Genomic DNA, 25706 nt, shown 5'->3' on the forward strand with positions numbered 1-25706 from the left:
TAAGTTTCATGCTGGTTTTTGGCACGCTCGGAGGAGGTGTGCTTCTTAATCTGTTGTGTATATTGTTGATGTTTTATTTTGCCTGTGTTTCGTTTATCTTCTTTGTAAAGCACTTTGTCACTTAAGGTTCTTGACATGCTATTTGGCTATATTATTATAATAATTGTTATTATAATCACATAGCTCTGAAGCCATGTGAAACAAACAAAAAGAAACAACCTGTGAGTCCCTTCTAGATGTTTTTCAAAAGTCAGAAACATAGCCGGAAATATGAGATCAAATATGAACTCAAACAGTTTATCTGAGCTGACTTAATATTAAAATTAATGCAAATGGACTTCCCACAAAGGCTGATGGCTTGGGATGTGTGTCATAACCTAGTCCCACTCAGTGCTGTACCTAGTGTTTATGCAAATCTCTCTTCGCAGTTAGTTTGCTCATTGCTATTCGTTTGGTTTGATCAGGTTAAAATGTTACCTGCGTTCATATCTGCTTCCTCAAATCATTCTGAGTTTTCTTTTCAATCACTTCTTGATGTGGTCTTCAGTTCTAATGGGAACTATTTAAGAGCACATTTTCACTGATTGTTCTAATTATAACAATGGCAGAATCTAACTGCTCATTTTTTTTATCAAGTGCTGAACTGGAGTACAAATGTAAAGGATTTCATTGAAGTGTTTCTATTAAATCATGATATTTCTATTGAGCATTATTATGTATTTATTGCAATTTTGACTCCATTAAATGTATTTGACGACAAGCAACAAGGGATAACAATTCAATTTTCAATTTTATTTTTTTCTAAAACATATAAGTCCTCTGAAGTAGGGTGCACTGGAAATTAAATTAAAGTTCTCAACAGTATAAATAACCCTTTAAAAAATTGTTATCTAATAAAAAAAGATGTTTCAATTTGAGTTTTGGTTGTTACTAATCTTTTCCCATGCAGAGGCAGTAGTGTATTTTGATACTTTATGTGCATGTTCTGTACATATTTTAACTTAAGTAACTTTTTGAAATCAGAACTTTAACTTGTTGAATTTTAACAGAGGGGTAATACAAAATTAAAAGCTCTGATTACTTCCTCTACCCCTGCAAAACTTGTATCCCTATGTATTACTGTTTAGTGAATAATAGTTACTTAATAATAATAATAATAATAATAATAAAGTGGAATACCTAGTAACCAGTTTTGTGACCTGATCAGTGATAGTTTAACATGATCAGCCTATAGTTCTGTATGTTGACATTTATGTTTCCCTTTCTTTCATCATGTTCATGAGTTTTCACAGAAACCACTGAGAAAAAAAAAAAAGTACATTAATTCCATGACATGTTCCTACCATACTGCTTTCCTTTTCAAGGTGCAACACTCAATCTGTTTGCTGTGTTTGTGTGTAGCTATGAGGACAATGAAAATGTATGTTCTGTAACTACCGCTGTTAAGCATCAACATGCACATTGCAGAGCATCTTCCAATACACCCCACCGAACATTATCATTGGTGAAACAGCTGTAGATGTTGCTCCCTCTGCCATGCCTGTGAGATGGATCTCCTGCACTCCACTGACAGCACACATTCTATTATATCAACCAGCAGTCTCCGTCTCCTCCTCTGAATTATTGCCGCCCATGTTTCTTGCCTCAGCACCAAATTGGCTTAGCCACTAAATGAAGGATTTGAATAATACATTCCACCTATCTCCCTCTTTCTGCTCTCTACCCAGACTGCCTGGACTTCATTTGGCGACATTATAATCCTTTCAGTTGTAGTTCATGATTTACATGAAGCATTACTACTGCTAGCATTACAAAAATAACTCTAATCTGCGTATTACTGAAAGCAGTATAGCAGTCATTTTTAACTTTGATAAGCCTGAATTAGATGTAACTATAATAATATTTGAATTATACATTCAGAATTATAATACAACCAGAAAATACAGGAAATATATACACAAAATTAGAATGAAAATTCACCTTAAGATGGCTTCTTGTCAGTATTTGGTGTGACCTCCTTTGCACTTAAAACATCTTGAACATGTTTGGCTGTCTTCAAGTTTTCTCAAGTAATATTCTGGTACATTACAACAGGCTTCATCTGCCTGTATAACTTTCTATTTCCACATGATCCCATACTGCCTCTATTATATTGAGCTCTTGTCAAACTGTCAATGTTTTATCAGCTGGTTTTCTCTCCATACATATGCTTAGGATCGCTGTGATGCTGAATATAAAACCTATTTCCAATTAGGCACTTTCCAGGAAGAATGGCATACATTACTTTGCTATTAATTATTTATATTCTAAAGGTTGCCCAAGATTCCTGCACAGTTCTTTTTATCATCAGGTTTGGGCACTAGCAACAGAATACTAAGTTGAACTTGTTTATTTAAGATAGATTGAATGCATGTTCAATATTAACATCTATTGCACATACATTCAACTGTGGAACAAATCTCTTTCTAGGCTTTTAGAGCCATGTTCAGACTTTGCTTAGTCATTTTTAATAGAATAATTAAAAAGATGAATAATAGAGACCACTTTAACATTTGCCAGCAAAAGTAAAAAAAAAAAAATAGCTGAAAGCATGTTACGGTTTTTGTGAAGGTACAAATGCACTAATGTGCTGACCTGTTTCAAAGGACAATCACAGCAAACATAAATTGCAGCTTTAAAAACTAAACCTGAAAACATCAGTTTGACTCATAATGTAGCTGATCCATGCAAAGTGACAGAATAACAAGAGGGTTAAATACTTCAAAGTAAACAAGCCTGTTGCCCCATTGTGTCTAATGTAAAACCTGTTTGTTATTCCATGAACCCTTTAAAACAGAAAGTACATGTCTAGATTCAGTGACACATTCAATTTGTCAATCAAGTAGGATGTTGCATTAAACATCTGGATTTATTTAAACATACCCTCCAGTGTACATTTTACATTATTAATAGGCTGATCAGGAAAAAAAGGTCCTATGCATTGGGATTCAGAGCGTGTACCTGGACGACATTAAATGTATTTTACCCTAAGGGTGAATTCAGATAGGAAGGTTCATTATGAGAACCCATCAAGCCCAACCTCTCTGCTGCACTCTGATTGGTGCAGAGTCTTTATGTATGTGTGTGTGTGTGTGCGTGAATGGAAAATAAACAAACAAACATATCCTAAGAAATATAGATCATGTTTTTCTACAGTTCAACACGGGCAATATCAGTGTTCATGTAGTTTTGCTTGCTCAATCAAAGCTTGAGACCTCAGACTGTGACCTGTTCGTCTTTATTTTGCTAGCTGAGGCTCCTGATATCTTTAAACCTTCATTTTCTGAATTCGGGGTGGCGCACAGGCTACAGTGTCTGTATGAGGTCATGTATCATGCTCGGCCCGTGGTTTGTGAAGATATTAGGCAGCATTTAACAGTGTGTGTGTGTGTGTCATTCTCAGTGCTGCAGCTGCACCGCTGTGACTTCCTGTGCTGGGCTGTCCAGATCCACATTTCACAGCTCCAACGTGACTGCTGCAATGAGACAAGACATTGCAGCATCGGTGCCAAGTCCTCACACGGGCACTTGCTCCCTCTCTGAGAGGAGCATCTGCAGCCTGGCTGTCGCTTCCCGACTTGCTCGGGTCATCCCCTAGACTACGTCATTACAGAGGACATCAGGCTGCACTCTCCATAAATTAAATCTGGGAATGCGTTTACACGGGGACAGACAACGTGGGTTTAACCCTTGAGGCACAGACCTGATTCTATTTCAGCTATTAGCAGAGATATGTTCATTCTTCTGCTGTCTTTGTTTTCTTTTTCAGTCACCTTTGCACTGAAAATTAACTATAAGGTGTTAAATCCACCTTGCCATAACTTACATGTCGTGGTTAGTTTGTTTAAACCTAAAGGGGAGGTAATTGATCTCTTGGATATTAAAAATACAAACATACATGCATTTAAGAATGTTAGTATCCTCTCCTAGTCCTTGTAAACACTATCCTGTGTGGCACTGTGTGGATGGAATTCTGCATGAGTGGGAATTTGTATGCTGCTGCTTTTTGTATTCAATAATTTATCATTGATATGTATTGATTTACTTTCACTGAGACCACGGCTTGACCTCCTCGGTGAAGTATGGTCTACTTCAATAAATACCCTGCCTCCTCACTTTCTCTGCTCCCCCCCTCCATTTAACCCTGAAATTTACAGACCTCTGCCATCACTGTGTGGCAGTTTATACTTGTCCAAAGGGAGCCCTTAATGGTCTCCATTTACATTGCTGTGCCTGTGAACTGCTTCGACACAAACAAGATGCACTCACAGAAATTCAGAACATGCACACCATTAGCTCTACATGTGAATATGAGAAGAAAAGAAAATCTAGCATTCCTCGTATTATAGTGTTTTTTAGACTCCCAAAATCACCAAATAGCATTAGAGACACATTCAAGCCTCTTTGACTATTACGGAGCCCCCTGCTGGTAGGACCAATGGACTTTTTGTCCAAAAAAGTATCTCCTTTCATTCAATACCAAATTAAACATACCCCCAACTAAGCTGTGAAATTGAGCAATTCAAAAGCATTCCCAGGGCAGATCAGAAAGGGGGTAAGGGGATGGGGGGGGGTTTCATAGGCTGCTCGAGCCTTAAAGCTCTTGTGACGTCGCTGCTACTTTTCACTCTGTGACTGTTTTAATCAACTGGAAACTACTCAAGGTTTTTTCGGGTTTTTTTTTCTTTCAGAACACCGGCTATCATGCGTTTGTTTGCGCCTCAGCCGGAGGTGTTGCCATAACCCTCCCGGCATCCGTGATGATCCGCCACCATTTATAGCCTCGCAGTGACAAACAATCTTATTATGAGATTTAAACTTTGCCTCGGCTAGACTGGAGGATCAACATGCGCTCCTCTAGCATTTCTTCCCCGCAGTTCTCCAAGTGATACATTACCTGCCTACAGCTTCCTACTTTATACCCGCCTCCTCTGATAGTGGTTAAACGCCGGTTTAGCTCTCAGTGTAATAGAAAGCCCAAGCAGGGCTCTGGGTCTGTTCAGCATACATAAAGGCGAGCTCAGTGCTGAATTTAATCACTCAGCTCTTAATGGATCTTTGAGACTCTCCATCGTCGCAGGCTGCTGCCCGTGTGCGTCTTCAGAGCGAAAGCAGAAAACTGGATTCTTTTTCATTTGTTTTTTGATTTTTTTAAGTAGCTTAGCTGACAGTTATATGAAATGTGTCTGTGAAGACGTCTCGTGTTCGTGGTGACATACAGTAAAGCTGCCAGCTTTGTGTCGGGAAGAGGCTCGCGCTCCGAGATCATCCAGCAGGTAAGCTGTTACTGTGTTGACACATTTTACAGAGTTTACGCACAACATACTGTACTCCATGTCTCCTGCATTCAGTGCTAGATTTAGAGTCGATATTGAGTGCTTAAGGAACTAAGTGGTTGTATTTAAATAGTATTGCAGGGCTCTTTTGTGCACCATAAGAACAGCAAGGCTTCTATTATTGAATTAAAACCTTGCAGCTGAACTTGTGCACCATCACGTTGAAGTCGGTGCATGTCATGCTCTTTTTCTGCCGTATCTTTGGATGCATGGGCTGTTAGCGGGACATGGGGGACACTTTTGTAGCTTAAACTGCGATCCGCGTATGCTGCACATAGGCTGTTAACTTTCTTTTTTTTTCTCCATTTTTTTTTTTTTTTTTTTTTAAGTTTGAACAGTCTGTGTATCCACCTACACAGTGTCGCATTTAATGAGACAGTGCATTTGATACAGTTCCAGTGGAAGTATAGTGGTTACTTGGCAAACCTCCGGTAACAGCGCCCGCTTGAGTTGTCACTTCAGCACCAGGGACAGCTCCGCTGCCGCTTTACCGGCAAAGATTCAACGTCAATTCCGACTCTCAGATAAAAAGTGTCTATTCACATTTATGTGAGAACTCGTGCTTTGATATAACACCCCGTGTTGCAATAAATCTTGACAAATAGAATAGTTTTGATGGTTTAAAACACAAATAAAAAGTGCAGTGTATGTGCTGTACGTATCCTGTTGTCATTATACAGTCTTAGTACAGGAGTCCTGTTTGCAGTCTCACTCAGATTAGCTGAGGATTTTGCTGCGCCTGTGCCATCTGTCTTGGAAATACGTACTAGATACTGCACGCCTGAACGTGCTGATTTGTTTGATTGCAAAAGCCTTCAAATGGGTTTGATTTATTTCATTTACTTTGCAAAAGGCCTTGCTTCAAAAGATTACACCTGATCCTCGGCCGGAGAAGGAGAAGGATGTGATGATGCTAATAATGGTGTGGGTATTTAAAGTCTAAAAATGCCAAAACAATAACAGGCTTAAAAAAAAAAAAAAAAAAAGCAACACATGTGGTAAGATGCAGCCAAAGGAATGACATGCCCATTGGAACAATCGTCTTGCTTTCCACACAGATGCACTGTGGATGAAGGCGTATGGGCTGCCGTATCATCTCTGTTCATTCTTAATACTGTGTTACTGTCTCAGTGGCACTCAAAGCATGGAAAGCATTTAAGATAAAGCCCAAACAATCTGTTTAATGCCTCTGCACTGCAGGAGTAGGACTAATTATGAGTGGCAACCCTTGATCCAGTCATACAGAACATCAGCCTCAGCTTAGCCTCGACCACCAGTCTTACTTCCTCCAACTTTAATGTCGAGTTACAACTGTTTCACAACATCTTAGTTTTGCTGCTGTTGCTAAAGCTCTCTCACTTTAGCCTTCACATCTTCTTTCCCCTCTTCCTGTCCCCGTCTCCTTTATCTTGATTATGCAGCTGGATGATTGAGTCAGCTATTTTGTATGCAAGTTGCCTTAGCCTGGTTCTTTGTGGAGGAGAGAGAAAGAGAGGGAGATCGTGCCAAGGATACTGAGAGAGAATTACAGCTTCTCATGACGTGGAGGGGCTGGAAAAGACGAGGCTGCCCCGTTCAATAAATTGCTGGACGAGAGACACAGAGAGCCTGTAGGGGACAGCGGTTTTTAAAAAATGTGACCAACCTTCATAAATGGAAATGGCAAAGCACATTTTAGTCTTCCACAGCAGCTGACTTGAACTGAAGCATTCAAAGAGTCTCTTATCAATTTCATTTGATATAAAAATAATTATCTGATTTGAGAGTGGTACTTGTTTTTCGGACGATCCGTGTAAAAAAATGCTATTTAAGATGTTTTCAAAATGGAAGGTTAACAAACCCTTATCTCTGTTTTTAAAAATGTTTACCTTCTTCTCACTGATGTCATGTTGTTGGGAAGTCGCAGTGTCTTGGCTGACTGCATGTGCAACCAACTGCTGTGGTTATACGGTTAACAATGTGTAAAGTGTAATCAAAGGGACACGTCAGGGTATGCTGCTGAGCTGTGAAACATATGGTACAACAGCACGCCAAGTTTCACTTCCACGGGTCTCCACACCCGTAAAATGCATACAATAACTTCCTGTACAGTTGTCTGTTTGCCAGGTTACGGGAGCTGTTGCACCACCTCAGTCCCAAGTGTACCGTGTGACACGCAACATATTTATAAAAAGAACACTGAGCTCATTGTGGAAAAATTTATAGACCGGTAAATAAGTTTCAGGGGGGCATATTAAAAAAGAGAGAAACATGTCATATATTCTACAGTAGGCATCATTGTTGTCAAGTTAAATCCAGTTAAGGATTTAAAATTTCCAATCAGACTGAACATTGAACCTCAAATGCTCTGTCACGTCTGGTTTTTAGCCGGCATCTAGGAACATCCAAAGAGCATCAGGTGTGTCGTCTACTGTGCTCTGAATGGAGCATGCTCGGACAAGTATAGTGTTGCCAGCCCATTTAAATTTTAAAACAAGTAATAAAATCTTGAACTGGATCCTGAAAGTGAGAGGAGGCCAGTGGAGAGAAACCGACACAGGAGTGATATGATCACGTCGTCTTTTCTAAATGGGAAAGAGACGACGCAGCCACATTCATAACCAAGTGATGAAGAGACGACTGATCAACAATTAAAAGACAGAGAGTTACAATAGTCCAAGCAAACAGTGATAAACATGTGAACGTCTCTCAGATTAATTTGGAGGAAGCCAGGCCTTTACCTTTTCCAGAAGTCTCAACTGAGCTAATCTGTTTGTTCAGATTTAAAAGAGACGTCAAAAGTGATTTTGACTGCAGGAGACTAACGTGCCAAGAAAACTATCAATGCAATATAGGAGTTCAGATTTTCTAAATTCTGATTTCCAATGGATAGATTCTGAGGCGTAGTTATGTTTGATGAAGTTATAACACATAAGATTGAATTCCTCAGATGAAAATCTTAATAATATGTATTGTAAGTTGTTTTTCAGCAATATTTTTTAAATATGGTAATCACCGCTCTCTGTATATCTATTAGTCCTCATTGTTGGTGGCAGAGTTTAGATTCCATCATAATGCATGTTATCCAGATATAATGTTTTAAATGTTATTTGATTAAAATTGCACTGTTTATGTTCACTCTCAAATCATACGAGTTGAAGGAAAGTGAGGACCACTTAGTTAGCACAGCATAAGTATTCGACATGTACAATGCAGTATTTTGCTCTTATTACAATGAACGTCTTGTTAAAACAAAATGCCGCAGCTTGGTTGGTTTAGTTCGTTTCTTTATCTAAGCATTGAAAAGACTTACTGTAAGTGTTGTTAAAGACACGGCCACCACTTAGTGTCAGAGTTGTGCTTCAGGTACATGGTCAAGTCATGAAAATGTTATTGACAGTAACTTAATCTTCGATAATGAAAGGCGGTTGGTTGAAGATGTTCAATACTTTATGAAGACTTTAATTAGCAGGTAGGAAACACGAACACACCGGCTGTCCCTTAAATGCAGCTGTACTTGCAAAACTCTTACCTGAGTTGATATTTGTTGAATCCTTCAAATCATTTTCAAACCTCGCCATGTGTCGTCAGCTCAGACTCGTTTACTTCACATCATGTCTTTACAGGATATGCATTGATTGGGTGGGTTTCTTGAAAGTTTCAGCAGTGGCTCTTTGGATCCTCTCCCACTCTCGGGAAAATGACATGACATTTATGATGAATTTTTCATATTCCCTGACAAGTGATTAGCTCACCGAGATATGAAGTGCATACTGTGTGTACTTGAGAAGAAAAGCAGGACACAGTCAAGTTGGAACGAGCGACAGTGCCATTGACAGCTTGTGGGGATCAAGCCGGAGATGTAGGGATTCACTTGAGGGTGTGAATCAGTCATAATTAATTTAGGAGTGCACAAAAATTAATCCACCCAAGATTGCCAGAAACGTTTCTCTGTAGTTTCCCCAGCCACCTGCTGGCCGCCTTATGATAGATGAAACCCCTTTAGTAAACAAGCCACACAAAATGGCAGAGTATGAACATTGCTCAGTCTCTTCCTTGCCATCTTCAATGTAATTAGATGCCGGGATGCAAAACAGCATGACCGTGTATCTGCAGGCACCTGCTCAGCTCCGTGAATATCCTGAACACCGGAGCCCATTAAAGCCGCACATACATAACGGCTCTGTCACAGTCCAGAAGCAGGATTTATGTATGACATTATAAAAATAAAATAAAAAACATGCTTATTGTGACATCAGATTATGCACAAGATGACAAGGCAGCATTTTGCTGTGTGGAGTCGTGTCATTAGAGACAAAGAGCAGAAGGCCTAAACAGAGCTGGTTTGTAGATACACTGCTCTCAAACACAGATTCACATATGGAGGTCTGAATGAGCTCTCCAAAGCCAGCATGCAACATATTTCCTCTGTGCATTGTGCTTTGTAAACAGTCACATCCTATATACTCTGTGCAACAACACACACAAAACACTGGCTCAAAAAAAACAACAACAACAACCTCTCGCCTTCCCACCCATGTTATTATATGAAACTCAACAATTTAATTTGTGGTATTAAAAGAATGTGCTATTCTTTATAAGAGTTATAAGCAGTGTGGGTCTATGCCAAAGCTATACGCCAAAAGATAAGGATTACATGGGGGGTCATGAGTCAATACCACGGCCAGTTCTTCATTTAATTAATTCCTTGCCTTACATTCCACAGAAGAGAAGCATATATGTTATGATCGATTACATTTGACTCATACTTAGATACTTAAATCAGGGGAGTCTCATTATGTTGACATTAATTCTTTGATACACAGCTATACTGTACTACAAAATGATCTGCTTCATAACAGGAGTTTGTGTGGCTTAGAGAGGATGGTTTTAGACATTGTCTCGTCTGCTTTATTTTCAACATAATATATATGTTTTTCTAACTGTCTTATACTACTTACTTATGTATTTGGCTTCCAAAAGAAAACAACATTTTAATTGCATTGTGCCCTGAAAATGAAGAAATAGGACAAGAGGACTTGCATTTGAACACTACGTTTACATCAGACTAAAAAAGTTGAATTCTTCTCCTTGGTCCAAGTGTGATCTGGTGAAAGTGCTTAAAGGCTTCCTCTTCTCTTGAATGAATAGCTGGATACGACAATATCCAACTTCTTAAAGTACAGCTTTATGAGGATAAGGAATAAGGAATCGTAATAACAGTAATCATTTTTTTTTTTTATCAAGATTTGACATCATTGGTGATCTTAACAAAGTTTCACCTACATAGGAGATCTGAGGCTGACTTTTTTCCATTCCTTGGCATGGTGTACACCTGAGAATGAATTTCACTGATCTCCCCTTTTAATGAAACCAAACTCAAGAATAAAATGCGGTAGGATCTTCATGAATTAAATGTAGCAGACTCTTTGTGTGAATGTGCTGTGTCATGTGAATGAGCATTAATGACATTTAGCCGTCATATGTATTCACATCTCTTCTGTTTATTGAACGTAGCTATTTTCATATTTAGGGTATAACACTGCTAAGTTACATCTCCGGGATCATGAAAACAACTATTTTCAAGAACTTTCTATCATTTTAATTACGTACAACTTCTTTAAGGAAGTCCTCTCTAGCTCTGAGAAGTCACACAAAGCGGCATACATGTTCTTGCAGAGGGTGCACACACACACACCCACTCACACACACACTCCCTCTCTTTCACTGAAAAGACAGGACACCAATCACATTAATTGGTTCCTCTGGGAAATAAAACACCCAACGAGTAGGTTTGCAAAGTCTGCAGCACTCGAGTCCACCAATAAGAAATATATTTATAAATGCAGTCAGTCGATCAAATTAAAGACATTTTATACTGCAGACTTTTGATTTTGTGTTTCTCCACATGCGTCACATCTCTGCTTTAGATAATTATTAGATTTCCGCACGGTTTCAAAAAGTGTTAAACTCTTGCTGATTAGATCCCTGATTGGTAATGCAGCATGATTAGCAAGATTGCAGTTTAACTAAAAATTATACAATTTAAAACCAACAGCCTTTAACGATGACGGATGCTCTGTGAATAAAGCCCCGCCCACAAGCCGCTTTCAAAGCAAACGCTTCTCATCAGCCCCTCTCAGCTCATATACTAATGGTGCATTCATGGAATTAACCTGTTCAATGACTTCAGCAACTATGAAGCTGTAAATGTGCTCTGCTTTACATCAACATTTTGGTACCCTCAGCAAATCTCCGGAAACATGTCTCATAATATGAGCATTTTGCTTTTCATCATTTAAATGTTAATTTGTAGTTTTTCCTGGAATAAACAACAATCATCTATTTTGAAATTGTTTTCCGCAGCCTCTCAGAGTTTTTCATTTAACTCCTAATGTGAAGAAAACAAGTCTGGAGACTTCTAATTCACTTTGTAATGGTAGCTCATGTCTTAGTGTGATTCATTCCCACACAGTGTGAGCGTTTTCTGTTGTCAACAGTCACGCTGCTTCCAGGTACGTGTCCCGTCTCTGTCTTCGTCCCAAATAATAATCAGTCAACTAACAGCTGATGTTGAGTGTGATTATGTCAGAAAAGACTCCTGTTAATCACAGTTCCTTCAAGCCAACAGCAATAAACTAATGCATTGGTTTGATAATTATTGTACCTACACATAGCTCTTAATTAATTAAGACTTGAAACGGCTGAGTGTTAAGACTCAAATTAAAATTATCACGCTTCTCACTCATTGTAGACAGTCATAACTCAGAGACATTTACAGAGGATATACTGTATTTCTGCTATATATGTGTAAAATGTTGCACAATCTTCCTTTGATTGCTATTTTTGTAGTTCAAAAAGCCTACAGCCATAACCAGCTATAGAGACAATGAGCTCCTGAAACACACAAATAATAAAATACCTGCACCATCTACACAGATATAGGACCACCAAACTGGGGGGAAAAAAGTTTTGAAAGACATTGTTGTCATTTTTTATTATTTGTGGTAGTTTTATTGCCTCTTTGTAGCTGTGGTTTGTTGTTGTTTTGCAATGTTTTTGTAAAATGGTTAATCTATGTTTCTCATTGGTCGGTCTGGGTCTCTTTGCAGTTGTTTGATTGAGTTTGACGCTTACAAAAACCCTTATCTGGACACTTCTTATTCAACCTGAAAAGAACTGTGATTTAGGGGACAAGGCAAGTGTTTCATAATGCGATCTAGACTGGGATAAATAATAAAAAACAAGAACATGTCAGAATTGTCATTTCACCATTCTAGAACAATCTCAAAGAACTTCGCCACCTTCAGTCACCTCACATTTGCAGGATAATCTCTCTGTTTTTTTTAACCCCGGGGGAATTGATTGTAAAGTTTGTGCACCCAGTTGAACCTGACTGAACAAACATTCCTTAAAGTGTACAAACATTCCTTAAAGTGTACAATCACGTGAAGTGAACGCCAAGAAGACAAGGGGCAATCAGGTGATCAGTCAATAAGGACTCATCCACACATTGCTCTTGTGTGAAGGTCATCCCTCCATCTCCCCTCACACCGCAGACAACTACACTGTGGTACAAACGTCTGATGGATTGTGCAAACCAATTGCTTCCTGTTGAGCCAACTATAGGAGCCATACAGGGGACAAACTACATTCTCTGAGTGCTTGACTGTTGATAGGCGACCCCCACAGACACCCTGCTGCCCCATGGAGCAAGGTTATCATAGCTGACATCAAACAGCGATCACTCTAATCAGAGAAATGCAGTGACCTCGGTGACAGAATTATTCTTAAAACTTCACTAAAATCGGTTAGTTGGTTATCATTGCCACTTTTCTTAGAAAGCAAGCTGAGATAGAAGCTTGTTTGTTTACGTCAAGATGGCGATGTGATGAGAAAAGATAAACAAAGATTAATTCACTCGTGGCAACACACAACAAAGATAAATGTATGAACGTAATGCATTCAACCCACACGTCAACCTCAGTGAGGGAGTTCTAAAACCTGCAGTTCCTCAAATGTCCTCTTGAGGCTTGCACCAAAAACCAATGAATCTCCATTAGAGCCCATATTTATAAATGGCCATTTTTACAACATAAATACATTTGTTTACAGTCTGGTGCAAACCTCCCCACAACAAACATGTTTTTTTTTAGTTTTAATAGCTCATTTCTTATTGGTGAAAACTGTAAGGAGGATGTCATAAAATACATTTTAAAATAATGATTCTTCAGGCTAAACGTTAGGCATGCATTTGCATGATTGGGGGCGTGGTTGAGTTGATGAACAGGTGGCCGCGTTGTAGCTATTAGCCAGGAGGCTTAGGGCCTTCTTCAGCTCCACCACCTTCCTGTGTTTCTTGATTGACAGAAGGTTAGGTTGAGATGGCGCTTCCAGTTGGGAGACAGCCATCCAAGGCCTTCAAAACGCCTCTTCAGAAACCAATGTGATGCCATTAAGATGTCCATATTTAATACTGTCTGCAGTCCAAGTGTGGCTAAACACCTATTTAGCTTAAGGAGCTCAATATTTTCTGCTGCTTTAAATGATAATGGAATGTTTTCATTAAGTGATGAACATAAAAGGCTTTTAAATACATTTTCATTCATGAGAAGAAGATTTTTGTTTTTCATCAGGAAGTATATCAATAACAACACCGATTCCTACATCAACTGTCTTTTTCTTTGTGGTTCATCAGAGATGCTGAATGCTTGTCATGTTGACACCACAGAATAATGTCATCCAAGTGGTTGTAGGTGATTGTTTTGAATTTGAATTGCCCCCCGGGGACAAATAAAGTTTTTGGAATTGAATTGAATTGTCTGCACATCCTGTGACTACCTCCTGACGCAGAGTGCAGATTCTTTTGCAACACAAGGCTTAAATCTTTCAACCATTCCCAAATCTGTTCTACTATATCAGTTGTTGTCTGAATGAAAGCAGTCCAACTAAACTATAATTCCCCCAATTCTTGTTTTGGGGACTTTAAATGGATCTGGTGTTACAGAAAATAGGAGCTTCTAGCAGGGACAAGTAGCTTACATCATACTGTACTAGGATCGACAAAGTCAAGCTTCATTCAATGAGTTTGCTCCTTTAAAGACCAGCTGAGAAGGGCAGCGTGTAAATAATAGGGTGCCTGACTCATCAATAATTTCATCAGCTTGTCTAGCCTTTGTAACCTGCGGGCGACCTTGTTTGTTGCTTTGCCGGGGTCAAAGGTCAATTCTGTGGGGAAAATAATTAAGTAAAACGTCTTTTGATATAGCTATTAACTTAAAGAGTGTGTATGCTGCCAGAATAACCCCTGATGCTTCTTTACGTGTCTACTTAAAAGCCTTTAAGCACTTCAGTCATGATGGCTACAGCTTTTAAGTTTTGGCACACAAACAGCTCTGCTTACCTCAGCACATGTGTCTTGTCATGATTAAAGAGTGCCACATGTTTCAAAGCGTCCATTCAAGGACTAGCTGCCAGGCGTGAATAGAGTGTGATTTTTTTTTTTCATCACTAATGCTGGCTAAATCTACAGATTGTCAGTGAGCAAGATAGGACATTGTTACCATAGAAACTGCTTCCAAACTTGGAGCAAACATACTCGCATCTACTTATAAAAATGTGCCAGTGCTCACACCATTAGCAAGCCACAGTGTACCATAACACTCACACTGGAGAGCGTCGCTGAATACTTGACTTACTGCTCATTGACACTACCCGAAGCTTTAATAGGATGCAGATTATTCAAAGGGCCTGATTTCTACACAGTCATTGAAATAACATCCTGAAAAGGCTGCGGGGTAGATGCTGTACACATTGACTAGCTTTAAGGGCCTTGAAACAGCTAATAAATTAATTAAGACTCAAAGTGTTTTTTTTTTGTCTGTAAGAAAGATACAAACACAAGTAAGTGACTTAGTGGGTTTCTTTATTGTCCGGTTGTTGGGCGGGGGAGGGGGGTGGTCCTTTACAGAGAAGATTGATTGCAGAGCAACAATGCAAGGCAGGACACTGGACTTTCAGAGCAATAACTAAACCCAGCCACATCAACTGCATGGAAATCACTATATTTGGTGCACCCAGTGCAATGAAGTCAGTATTTCAGTGTGCCAAGTTTTAGAGTGCTGATACCAAATACTACAGATCATGATTCAGATCGGATGCGGGACCTTTCTTGGCAGCTTTCTTGCTTTGCTTACAGCAGCGATTCGGAAACATATCAATATTTAGCTGGATAAGTGCCATGCTCAGAGCTGATGTCTTTGAACCACAGCCAGATGAAAAACATCTTGTGCGCAGGGCTTACAGAAAAAATCTTGGTGGCATGATCACTTTTGCAGACATACTTTAAAATTTATGATTATCTCAGATGGCAGCTGGCAAGGAAAGTGGTCCATCGGCGGCTGCAGAGCATTAATCTGACGCTCCACCTGTTGTCTCCAAACCCTCCGCTGCTCATTAAACAGCACTGCCTTTCAGTCCGAATCAGCTCAGCCTGGTGATCACCCACTGTGAGACCAGAGCACAGAGGGAGACAGGATCTGGGTGCCAGATTGTCAGGCACTGTGAGGTGTTATTCCTCAAATAAATACAGAGATTGTGTGTACAGCCGTGTGCCAATTATGCGTTCTCACTTCTTCAGTAGAACCACTCAGAATCTGTGTGAAGCTACGCACAATGAAGGAAAACGTACTGTATAGTGTCTTGTGATTTGACGAGTGTTTGCCAGATAACATGAACAGAAGTGGAAAAAAAGTGTGAGATCTTTTTTTTTTTTAATTCTTCTTAATTCTTGTCAGTACAAAACAAGAAGTAGATAATGCCTCCACAGAGAGACTTAACATTCAAACTGGGGAGACAAACATAAAGTGTTCTGTATGTGAAGGCAGACTCTGTTCTACCCCCTGGGCCTACATAATGCCCATGCACACATGCATTCTTACACTTAATGTGTGCTGTGCTTCAACTTCAAGGTGGCTGTGAGATAAAATTAAACATTTTATCCCCAGGTTGTTGCTAAGAAGTGGCTTTATGTCAGTCAATGTTTATAGAAGGAGGAACTGGCGAGTCATTCTCATTGATGCAGTAAAACCTTCTCCTGCGCGCTACAACACTGAATATTCAAAGGATTTACTACACATTGGCTTACTGCATATCCAAGAGAGTCTTTTTTTTGTCATTGTGGATCATACACAAGCGCTCTGATTTGAACATTGGGATATTCCTGTTTTAATATAGCTCACTGTGATTGTCTGAGGAAACACCTATAAGCATCCATTGATAACATGTTAGGGAATCAGTTATTTAAGAAGTCCTCGTTCAAGCCATAGACTGTTTAAAACATGCGCGTATAGTCTCAGTGATGTCACCCATTGGTTTTCTGAAGAGGCATTATGAAGCCCAACGATGGTGGCCACTATAAATGAAATGCTGACTCCAACTAACTCATCTAGAAGCTGGCAAAGAGGTGGACTTTAAGCCGGCCAAATTCACAACCTGGTTGCTGATAAACGCCCATTCAGCTTGTCTAGCTCATCATATAGCCAGCCTATTCTAAAAAAATGAGAAGAAACAATGGAGACAGTTTAAGGTTGTAAGAAGAAAAATCACAAAATCTTATAAACAACTACATAGCGCCTGCCTGTCAATCAAATCCAACATGCCTTTTGTCGCGTTTAATTATGAATTACTCTTACATATGAGTTATAAAAACAAATCCACCCCTCACCCCAATTTGAACCATAATGCAACACTTGTATTTCATAGGCATTTAGATATGGTCTGCAATGGGGATTTCTTGGTTTTAAGAACTCATGTGGACACATACAGTACTGCAGTTTCTTTTGCACTACCGCACTGCCTTCATTTTTTTTGTCTGTTGCACTTCTTTAGTCTGACCTTTGACCTCTCCAGCATCACTACAATCATGTTCAAGACTGTGCTCTGTTGCAAAAGTGGGTGATTGTTAGTTATCCTTTGAAATAAATTCTCTTATTAAGAAGCTGCGTCAAGATTAGAGCCAGCCTCATTGTCCACTTTGTAAAGACCTTACAGTCACTTTGCTAAGTCTTCCCACACAAGGTCTGTTTCAACAGTTTTAGCCAGTAAAATTCAGTAACACAACATTTCAAATACTAACAAGGACATTTGGAACCAATCTGTTATTATCAGAAATCTTTTTCTTTGAAACAAAAAAAAATTTTTTTTGCTCACCAAAGATGAGTTAATTCTGCTATTAAAAAACAAAGAGAGTTTCATGCTTTAACCCTTCATTTAACAGTATACTGTGCTCCTGTGCATGAAAAGTCCAGTAAAACGTCACCTGTAATAAAGACAGAATCATTTTAAAGAATATAAAAGTAATGATAGTTGGCTGAAACAAAATACATTACAAATAAGAATCTTAACAAACTGCTTAACCTTCATTTTGATTAAGATGGTTTGTTGGTTGAGCTCTGTTGAGATCTCAGAAACAACATTTAAAAGGAAAACAAAATAATTTTGGTGCTCTCCATAGCATGTCATCGCTATGGAGAGCACCAAATACGTCAAGACATTACAATCACAAATACCACCATTTTCTGTTTCTACCATTCAGCTTTAGCTGGTTTGTGTGTTTGTATGTGTGAGTGTGATTTCCATGTCCCGTGTCCATGGTTGCATATGACTATGAGGTCTAAATGATGGGTTTTTCCCCTCTATAACGTGTGCTATAAATAGGCTACATATACAAACTATGTCATAGGTTAGAAATCAATACAGGTCCTCACCTTTTTATTCTGCTTGTTGAATGTTAGACGTGGACAATGCTGATGAATATAGAGGTTGACAGACTGTTCAAAACAATTCAAATAGTATTTCACAGTTTGAGAAGTCTAGCATGTGAGTGAGAAACTGAAGAAATAGATCAGTTGTCTTTAGTGACTAAAGGCTAATAAGGAACATATGATCACTTACAATTTACATGCGCAGTCTTTTGAGTGTTACAGTTGTTTGTTACAGCAAGAAAGAGAGGTAGCTCTCATGTGGTCAGAGTACTCTTTGTAGATAGAAAATTAAAACTGTCTTTGAATCTATGCTAACTTGCACCAGCTGTAGAAGATATTTGTCAGGAAAACAAACCCAACAAACTACAGTTATCGCTGTTCTGATATCTATACCAGAATCACAAATGTCAGCAGCAGTGATTTGTTAATGTTAGCTTAGCTAATTTGCAGGCCCTCTTCTTGTTTTTAGTTTTGCATTCCTCTGTTGATCTCCATGCTTGAGGTTTTAAACCAGAGCAGACTAAAACTGGCAAAATTGAACCAATAAGTAAAGCAGCTTCATTGGTGGTAAAAAAATCAATGTTTCTCAAATGCTCTCTTGCGGACATAAGCAAGACAAACGTGCCAAACAAGTCTTCTCAAAACACAATTATTTATTCCAAGATTTATGTTTTTACATTAGGTCACGAGTAAAACTGTCAAAGTAGATCAGAAAAGATCGTTGTCATCCACTCTCTGAGCCAGACGACATAACAACTGAAAGCATTCAGAGGACTTCCACACAAGGTTTGTACACAGCAGTTAACGTTTAAGTCTTATCCTTTGGATCTGCACTCAGTATTAGCTATAGTATCAAACAGTATCAAAACATGTCTAGGTATAGTATTCTGTGACCCTCATCGTCCTTTCTTGGACCAGAAATAAGAAGAGTGCACGTGAACGATACAGAAGAGAACACTGTTTTCTCTTTTTTTCCTCAGCTTTTATCTTGAACCTCTTCAACTGAGAGACAAAGCACCTTATGACCTGGGGAGGGATGAACACCAGGGCAGGGGTCCTCTCTCCGAGGAACACTTCACTGTGGGGAAAGACGACAAGATGTTCTCAGAAAGAAGAACATTTTCTAAAAACAGACATGCAGCACAATGCAGCGCAGTCATGTAGATCAGCACAGCTCCAGGGAAAATGAGGAGTGTTTAAGGCACATATTGTATAAGTTAGAGATGTACTGCAGTCTGCACATATAACTCCCTGTGCCATTAGAATAGAAGAACACCACTCACATCCTTTAACATCCTCAGAGTGCTCTGTGGAATAAGGCCTGAGCTGTGAATATGACTACAGTAGAGAATGTATGTTTTATTCGAGGACAGGGCCTCCCTCGAGGGCCCGGGTGCCTATTAGCCCTGCGGGTGAGCCTGCTCAGACTTCACTCCCATCTGCCGCAGGCACAGTCCCTCTGTCAATTCCTCTGTGCTGTGCCTCCAGTCCCTCCTCCAGGGGAGTTTTCAAAGAAGTACATCTGTTATGATACGGTCAAGCCAGTTATAACATGATGAGAAACTTGTTCTGAGGGTTTTTATTTTTCATTGTAAATGATCACAAGCTTAATGTTTAACTGACAGTCTCTTGTAAATGTAACTAAACCACTACTTTGTTCATCTTTTTCACTCTAATAGGACTGTATATGGATCTCAATCAAAGTCAGACACAGGATACGTTTGAGAAACTATTCTTATTCACGTGGGATCCAAAAAGTAATTAATAATTATCTTTGATTTTATGAAAAAATAAAATCATTACATAAAATGTTTCCTGGACAGCATGTGAGACAAGCTTTCAATATAGTAGTTAATGCCTAGATTAGGGTGTAGCATTAATCACAGCGTAAAAAGCGTGTGAAAACTCGATTAATTTCCCCCCCGATGGTCTCCTAAGATGTGCGCCTGATTAAAACGTTTAATCCACTTTGACCAGCGTGTAAATCCACATCAGAAGAAGCAGATCCATCCTTGAGGAGCAGTGCACAGTTTGGTGAGCGTTGGGCTTGGCACGCTGTTATTAGAGGTTCAGGCTTGACTAACTGTATCCTTTTCTGTCTGATCTGATTTGCACAGTTAAATGCGTATGCCTAGTGCTTACGTGCCTGTGTCACTGTACTTTTAATTGAAAGTGTTAGCTCTTTCACTTTTCATTATTCTTGCTGTTTAAGCTTGATCCGATCCGATTTTAAAGACGTACAGCATACGCGGCTGTTTCTGGACCAGAAGATTTTGAGTTCTGCCTCAAACTATCCAACAGGAAAACAGACTGCCCAAGTCCAAACACTGCACTTAATCCTCCTATCTTGTATCCAACACTTTCCTCGGCTCTAATGCAAGACTGCTTTGCTTTTTGCTCATATTAAAGCGGGCTAACTTATGGGACAGAATACATATAGTTCAAAGCATTCTTATCTTTTCCACGTTAATTGCCAACCTGCATGAAAGCTGCTTGATGAAAATGAGAAAAAAAGAGCGTCCTAATGCATGAATGTTTTATATGGACAGTGTTCAAAGAGACGACACTCTGCAGCTTCTATCATACACAGAGCACAGGATGTTTCTGTGGTTGAAAAAAAAAAAGGAAGTATGGGCAAAGTATGTCATTCACTGGTGGCCGGGATGGACATCAAAGCTTTTAGTTTTTTTGTTTTTTTCATGAGTGAATAAAAGCTTAAAGATTAAAGCTGGGTTCTATAGTGCTGTTGGCTGCCGGTCCTGCTGCTGCTCGGACTGCAGCCAGGGTGAGGTTTCAAAAGTTTAAAGTGACCTCCACTAAAGGAGGGAAACGTTTGAACTTTGGTCCCTATTCTCTGTTACTGAGTAAGAGATTAGTTTTCTGTGGAATAATCACCCAACAAAGTCTTAGCATCCCTAAGTGTGCAAACCTGCATAAGTTTTCAAAATGAATACATTAAGAGAGGAGGATGTGAATGCCTCATTAGGCTAGATTATAGTCAGGTGAAAATGGCACCATGAATATCTTGTGACAAAATCTATCAAGGATAAACGTATTAAGTTTTAAATTCATGATACATTCATAAAGACCTATTAAATGTCTCAATTAATTAAAAGCAGAAAAATGTACGTTTTTTCTTGAATGCACACAAGCACAAAGTGCAACATTTATTATCAAACAGGCTACCACTAAAATATGTCCATCATGATGACTCTGTATTTGTTTGATTTGACGTTTCATCCTTTTTTTCCACAATCCCTGAAATGTTAACTGTCAAAAGGCCGTCTAATTCTAATAAGTCATCTTTCAAAACAGAATGTCAGCCTCTCTCCTTCCATGTACTTTTCTATATAAAGCCTGATGTCTGCGTCTGCTGTAACCTGAGCAGCCTGCAATGATTCATTTGCATTTTCATGCATCACAAACCATGCAAGCCCTGACCACATGGGGCTTCTTGGTCAACCTATGCTGTAAGACGTGTTCGATGTAACCACGATGTCATCATCTGCATGAGGGGTTTGTCACTTTTGATTGTAAAATGTCGAACCTGAAAAAAAAAAAAAAAAGACATGCATGTGAGAGGAGCATCCCTGGCCTCCAGTGGACCTGCTAATCACACTGGATCCAGTGATTACTCTGTGTCAGTTTGGAGCTTTGCATTTTGCAAATGCTGCATATAATGAGATCAACCACTTAGAGTTTGATACACAGCCAGCGGTGGATGTTGCTGTATTAAAGTCAGTGATGACAGGGTATATTACTGTCTTTGTTTTGCTGCAGACACAGACAATACTGCTCACAACACATTGACGTGTTCTGTTTTTGCTCTCTCAAATCTGTAAAACTGTTAGCATAAAGAACGAAAAACATGTGAAAGAGAAAGGATTCCAGTTTTACTGCGAGGGGATGATGATGGTTGTGCACAAACACATTATACTGAGCTACATTTTTTTTTTTTTTTCACAATTCTTGTAATATATGCTTAAAGTGAAATGTTTTATGCATGGCTCCCATTCTCCGCTCAGCTGTTTTCTTACTATGAGTGTTTGGCCCACATTGGAAACAAAGCACTCATGTTTGTTTCAAATGATTCAATGTGTGCATGTAGCTGTGTGTGTTTGCAGAGGAGGAGCAGAAGATGTATGCAGATTTACATCTCAGTTAACAAGTTCACATTCACAAGTTGTTGTTCTTTTTTTTTGTTTCATTTCCTTCATTCAGAGCGTTTTCTGAACTATGTTGGTTTTTGTGAGTGTCTGGTGTGCGAGAAAAAAAAAAACAGGCTTTTGTGGAATTACATAACAAGTCCTTTCACAAAACTGGAGTAATGCCAATGGCAGCTTTGAGAGACCAGCTAGTCAGGGCTTCGCCTCTCTTTTTAATGTGCTCTGCATACACAGCCATAAGCCATCATACTTCCCCTGGTAGCCTACATTCAATAGCCGATGAATGTTTGTCCTCTGGGTTTGGCCTCTTTATCCAGCAGACTCTGACTTCACCCCAAACCACCAGCACTGGTTTTAAACGGACAGGTGGGAGGAACACATGCATGCTTTTATTGTTTTTATTGACTCAGACAGCTGAGCAGCAGAGAGAAGAAACAGACACTGAGGTTTGAGATTTAGCGCTGTGAGTTTTTTTGTCACAATATCTATTGTTTTTGTAAGGTGATGCTTTAAAAAGCTGGGGATTTGGATAAAAACAATATTATAATCAAATATTTTTTTCTTAACTTTGCATCTATATGACAATTTCAATTTGCAATATCCCATTAAAGTAAAGACAGTAAAGGAAAACACAGTTGAATGTTGCACCTTTTTTGCAGTAAAACAGTTAAGCATTTATTTTTTTTACGTCAAAACTTTTGCAGAAATATTTCTTGACAAATCTGTCAGTGTCCTGCATTTTCCCCAAATATTATTCTCCCCCCAAAAACAGACATCTAATTATTTAAAAAGATGATTGATGGCACTTTTAAACATGATCATATATGACAAAAATGTAGTTAATCTGCTGAAAATCATTTTAATAAAAGAAAAATGAACAAGCCAAAGAGCCATGGTTCTGCATAAAAAAACATCTCATTTTTTTCTATTTTAATAGACTGATAGTTAACAATCTAAATATTTAACATGTATAAATCTATTGCGCTTATATTCCCATCATTTTGACTGAATAGGAAAATCAGAGGAATAATAATGATAAATGGAAAAATGTTTTCCTGTGACTTTCAGGATCTACATTCCCGTCTCGCCCGCCGTCATTACGGCTCTGTTGAATTGGTTCTTAGCTCTTATAAAATACGTGTTTATGTGGACATGTATTGGAACTGCCAGCCACTTTGATTGCATAGAGTGTAGCAAACCAAGGCCACACAAATGCCCTGCCACTCCGGCAAGCTGTAAGCTCTCCCATGCACCGCTCTGAATTACCTGTCAGCATCGATTACACAGAGTCACCGTGGATAGGATCTTGGATTTTCTCTCTCTCAGAATTAAGATAAGCTCCTGCCTGCCCGTTTGAGATGCCCCTTGTTGACCCACCTGTTGAGTGCGATGCGAGATGTGTGTTCCGCTACCCTGGTCATATTATCCCCACAGCTACACACGCATGCACTGAGCTTGGCAGCGCTCACTGTCCTCGTCTGTTCATTTCTCCCCATTGTCTCGGCTCTCACCTTTGTTCTCACTCCTTGCTTTTCTCCTCTCTTCTCTAACCCCTCTTTCTAAGATATCTCTCTCTTCTCTCTCTCTCTCTACACCGCGTTGACAGCAAATTCCAAAGAGAATGTCCCATTTCCGCTGTTATCCAAGCAGAAACAAAACACTCTGCTCATTTGGGTTTGGGAAATTGCAACCATACCAATTTAACTAAGCCATTCCTCAAATAGTGGGCTTGCACAGAGCGATCTACTTAAGAGTAACGATACAATGTCTACTTGTTTGTAGATATGTCATTTTACATGTATCTACAGTAGATATCTACTGTGATAAGTTCTCTCAGCTGACTAGCACATCACCATGTCCACAGATAAAAAGCGAGGTTGATGAATACTATCAAAATAACAACTACACACTGAACAGATTTAGTAATAACTCCAAAGAAAGTTTAAGTGCAGCCACCATGTTATAGCCTATCGATTTTTTTTGCCCTATCCATCTGAAGCCTACAGTTCATTTTGCTGTAATGTCTCTGTCCTGGTTGAGAAGACACAATGGTAAGGACTCATCTATCACAGGAGGCCACACCCGGAAACCATCCCCGTTTTATCCTCTTTTTTTTTTTTTTTATCTCTGAATGGAATAATTGTATACAAAATGCTCAACATGCTGTATTAAAGAAGACTCAAAAATGGTGACTGATATCACAAATATTTTATAAGATAATAAATCAATTGAGAGATTTTCTTATCTGGTTTCATAGAATCAGACTTATTTCTGCAACAAGTCACCGTGCTGGCTGTTAGGGAGAGTGCAGGCACTTCCTCATCAGCTAGAATTCAACTCCTTTTACTCTTGCTCAGAGATTTTTCAACAGCACTGTAACAGAGCTTCACCATTACTCCAACGAGTAAAAAGAGATTAGCATTGATTAAAGCTTCATTAGCTTTACATCCTCAACCACAGCACCGTCCTGTCCCTGTCGGCGCCATCATTTACACGGACGCTCCGTCACCTCTGTTAATACCGCCGCGGCTTTATGGCAGAAAACCTCCAACACACCAATTCCGCCTCCTACCTCTTACACAAAGGCCAAGGCAGAATGACAACATAACAGTCCTGTCTGTGCTGTGCAAAAAGAAGCTTTGAACACCGAGAGTCTATTCCGTCTGCAGTCTGTAATAAGTCTCTAACCTCTGTGTCAGCACCACAGCAAATCATACTTAAGTCATTACTTCTGAGAAAATAGAAATCTGTGCTTCAGGCGTATAGACTGTCTACAATTAACATTCACAAGCTGGACAGAGTTTCTTAATAGTCTGCCAGAGATCAGAGTGCAGCTTTCAAACATTATTCCTCTTTTAGAAGACTTTGACCTGCTGACATTTTCATTATTAATACCATCCAGACATAAACAATGACCTCTTAGTCTTATCTATAATGCACATTATGTTACGCTAATATAGATTAGGTATTGATTAAAAGGTGGAGAAAGAGACTGTTACAGAAAATACTATTTTTAGATTGGATTCTGATGTATTTTCTCTTTTTTTAATGTAAAGCTCTTTCATTATTGCAGACAAACTTTTTATGAGTCCTCCTCGTCTCGTTCATTGTCAATGCAGGAGCTCTGGGCTGTGCGTCAATATGACAGTTTTTGAGTATTGGTTATCTGGCTTTGAAAGGGAGTTTTTTTTCACCTTTATGGATTCTGATTGGACTTTTTAACGCCCCAAAGAAAATAATGTGCGACTTTGCGGCGCTCTAAATCGTAAAAGGTTTCATCAGCAGAGAGAGGCCGGACCCTTAAAAGATCGCTTTCCATAATTTCTCAGCTTCCAGCCTAATGTTACGTTGATGAGAGTCTCATGGAGGGGAGTGTGGAATCTAATATAATTTCAGCTGAAGGCTGATTACACTCTAAATTG

At 39.2% G+C, this 25706-nt stretch overlaps 1 protein-coding gene across 1 annotated transcript in view; it reads left to right on the forward strand.

Annotated features, from left to right (window-relative positions):
- The first annotated feature begins 4733 nt into the window (after positions 1–4733).
- The window catches only part of elfn1a (extracellular leucine-rich repeat and fibronectin type III domain containing 1a), a 70000-nt gene continuing 49027 nt past the window's right edge, over positions 4734–25706 (forward strand). The window contains exon 1 of the mRNA XM_061026814.1: positions 4734–5315. The gene's annotated coding sequence lies outside the window, so the exon portion shown is untranslated. The remainder of the gene's footprint in view (positions 5316–25706) is intronic.

Source organism: Labrus mixtus, chromosome 20 (assembly GCF_963584025.1).
Source record: "Labrus mixtus chromosome 20, fLabMix1.1, whole genome shotgun sequence".
Classification (NCBI taxonomy): domain Eukaryota; kingdom Metazoa; phylum Chordata; class Actinopteri; order Labriformes; family Labridae; genus Labrus; species Labrus mixtus.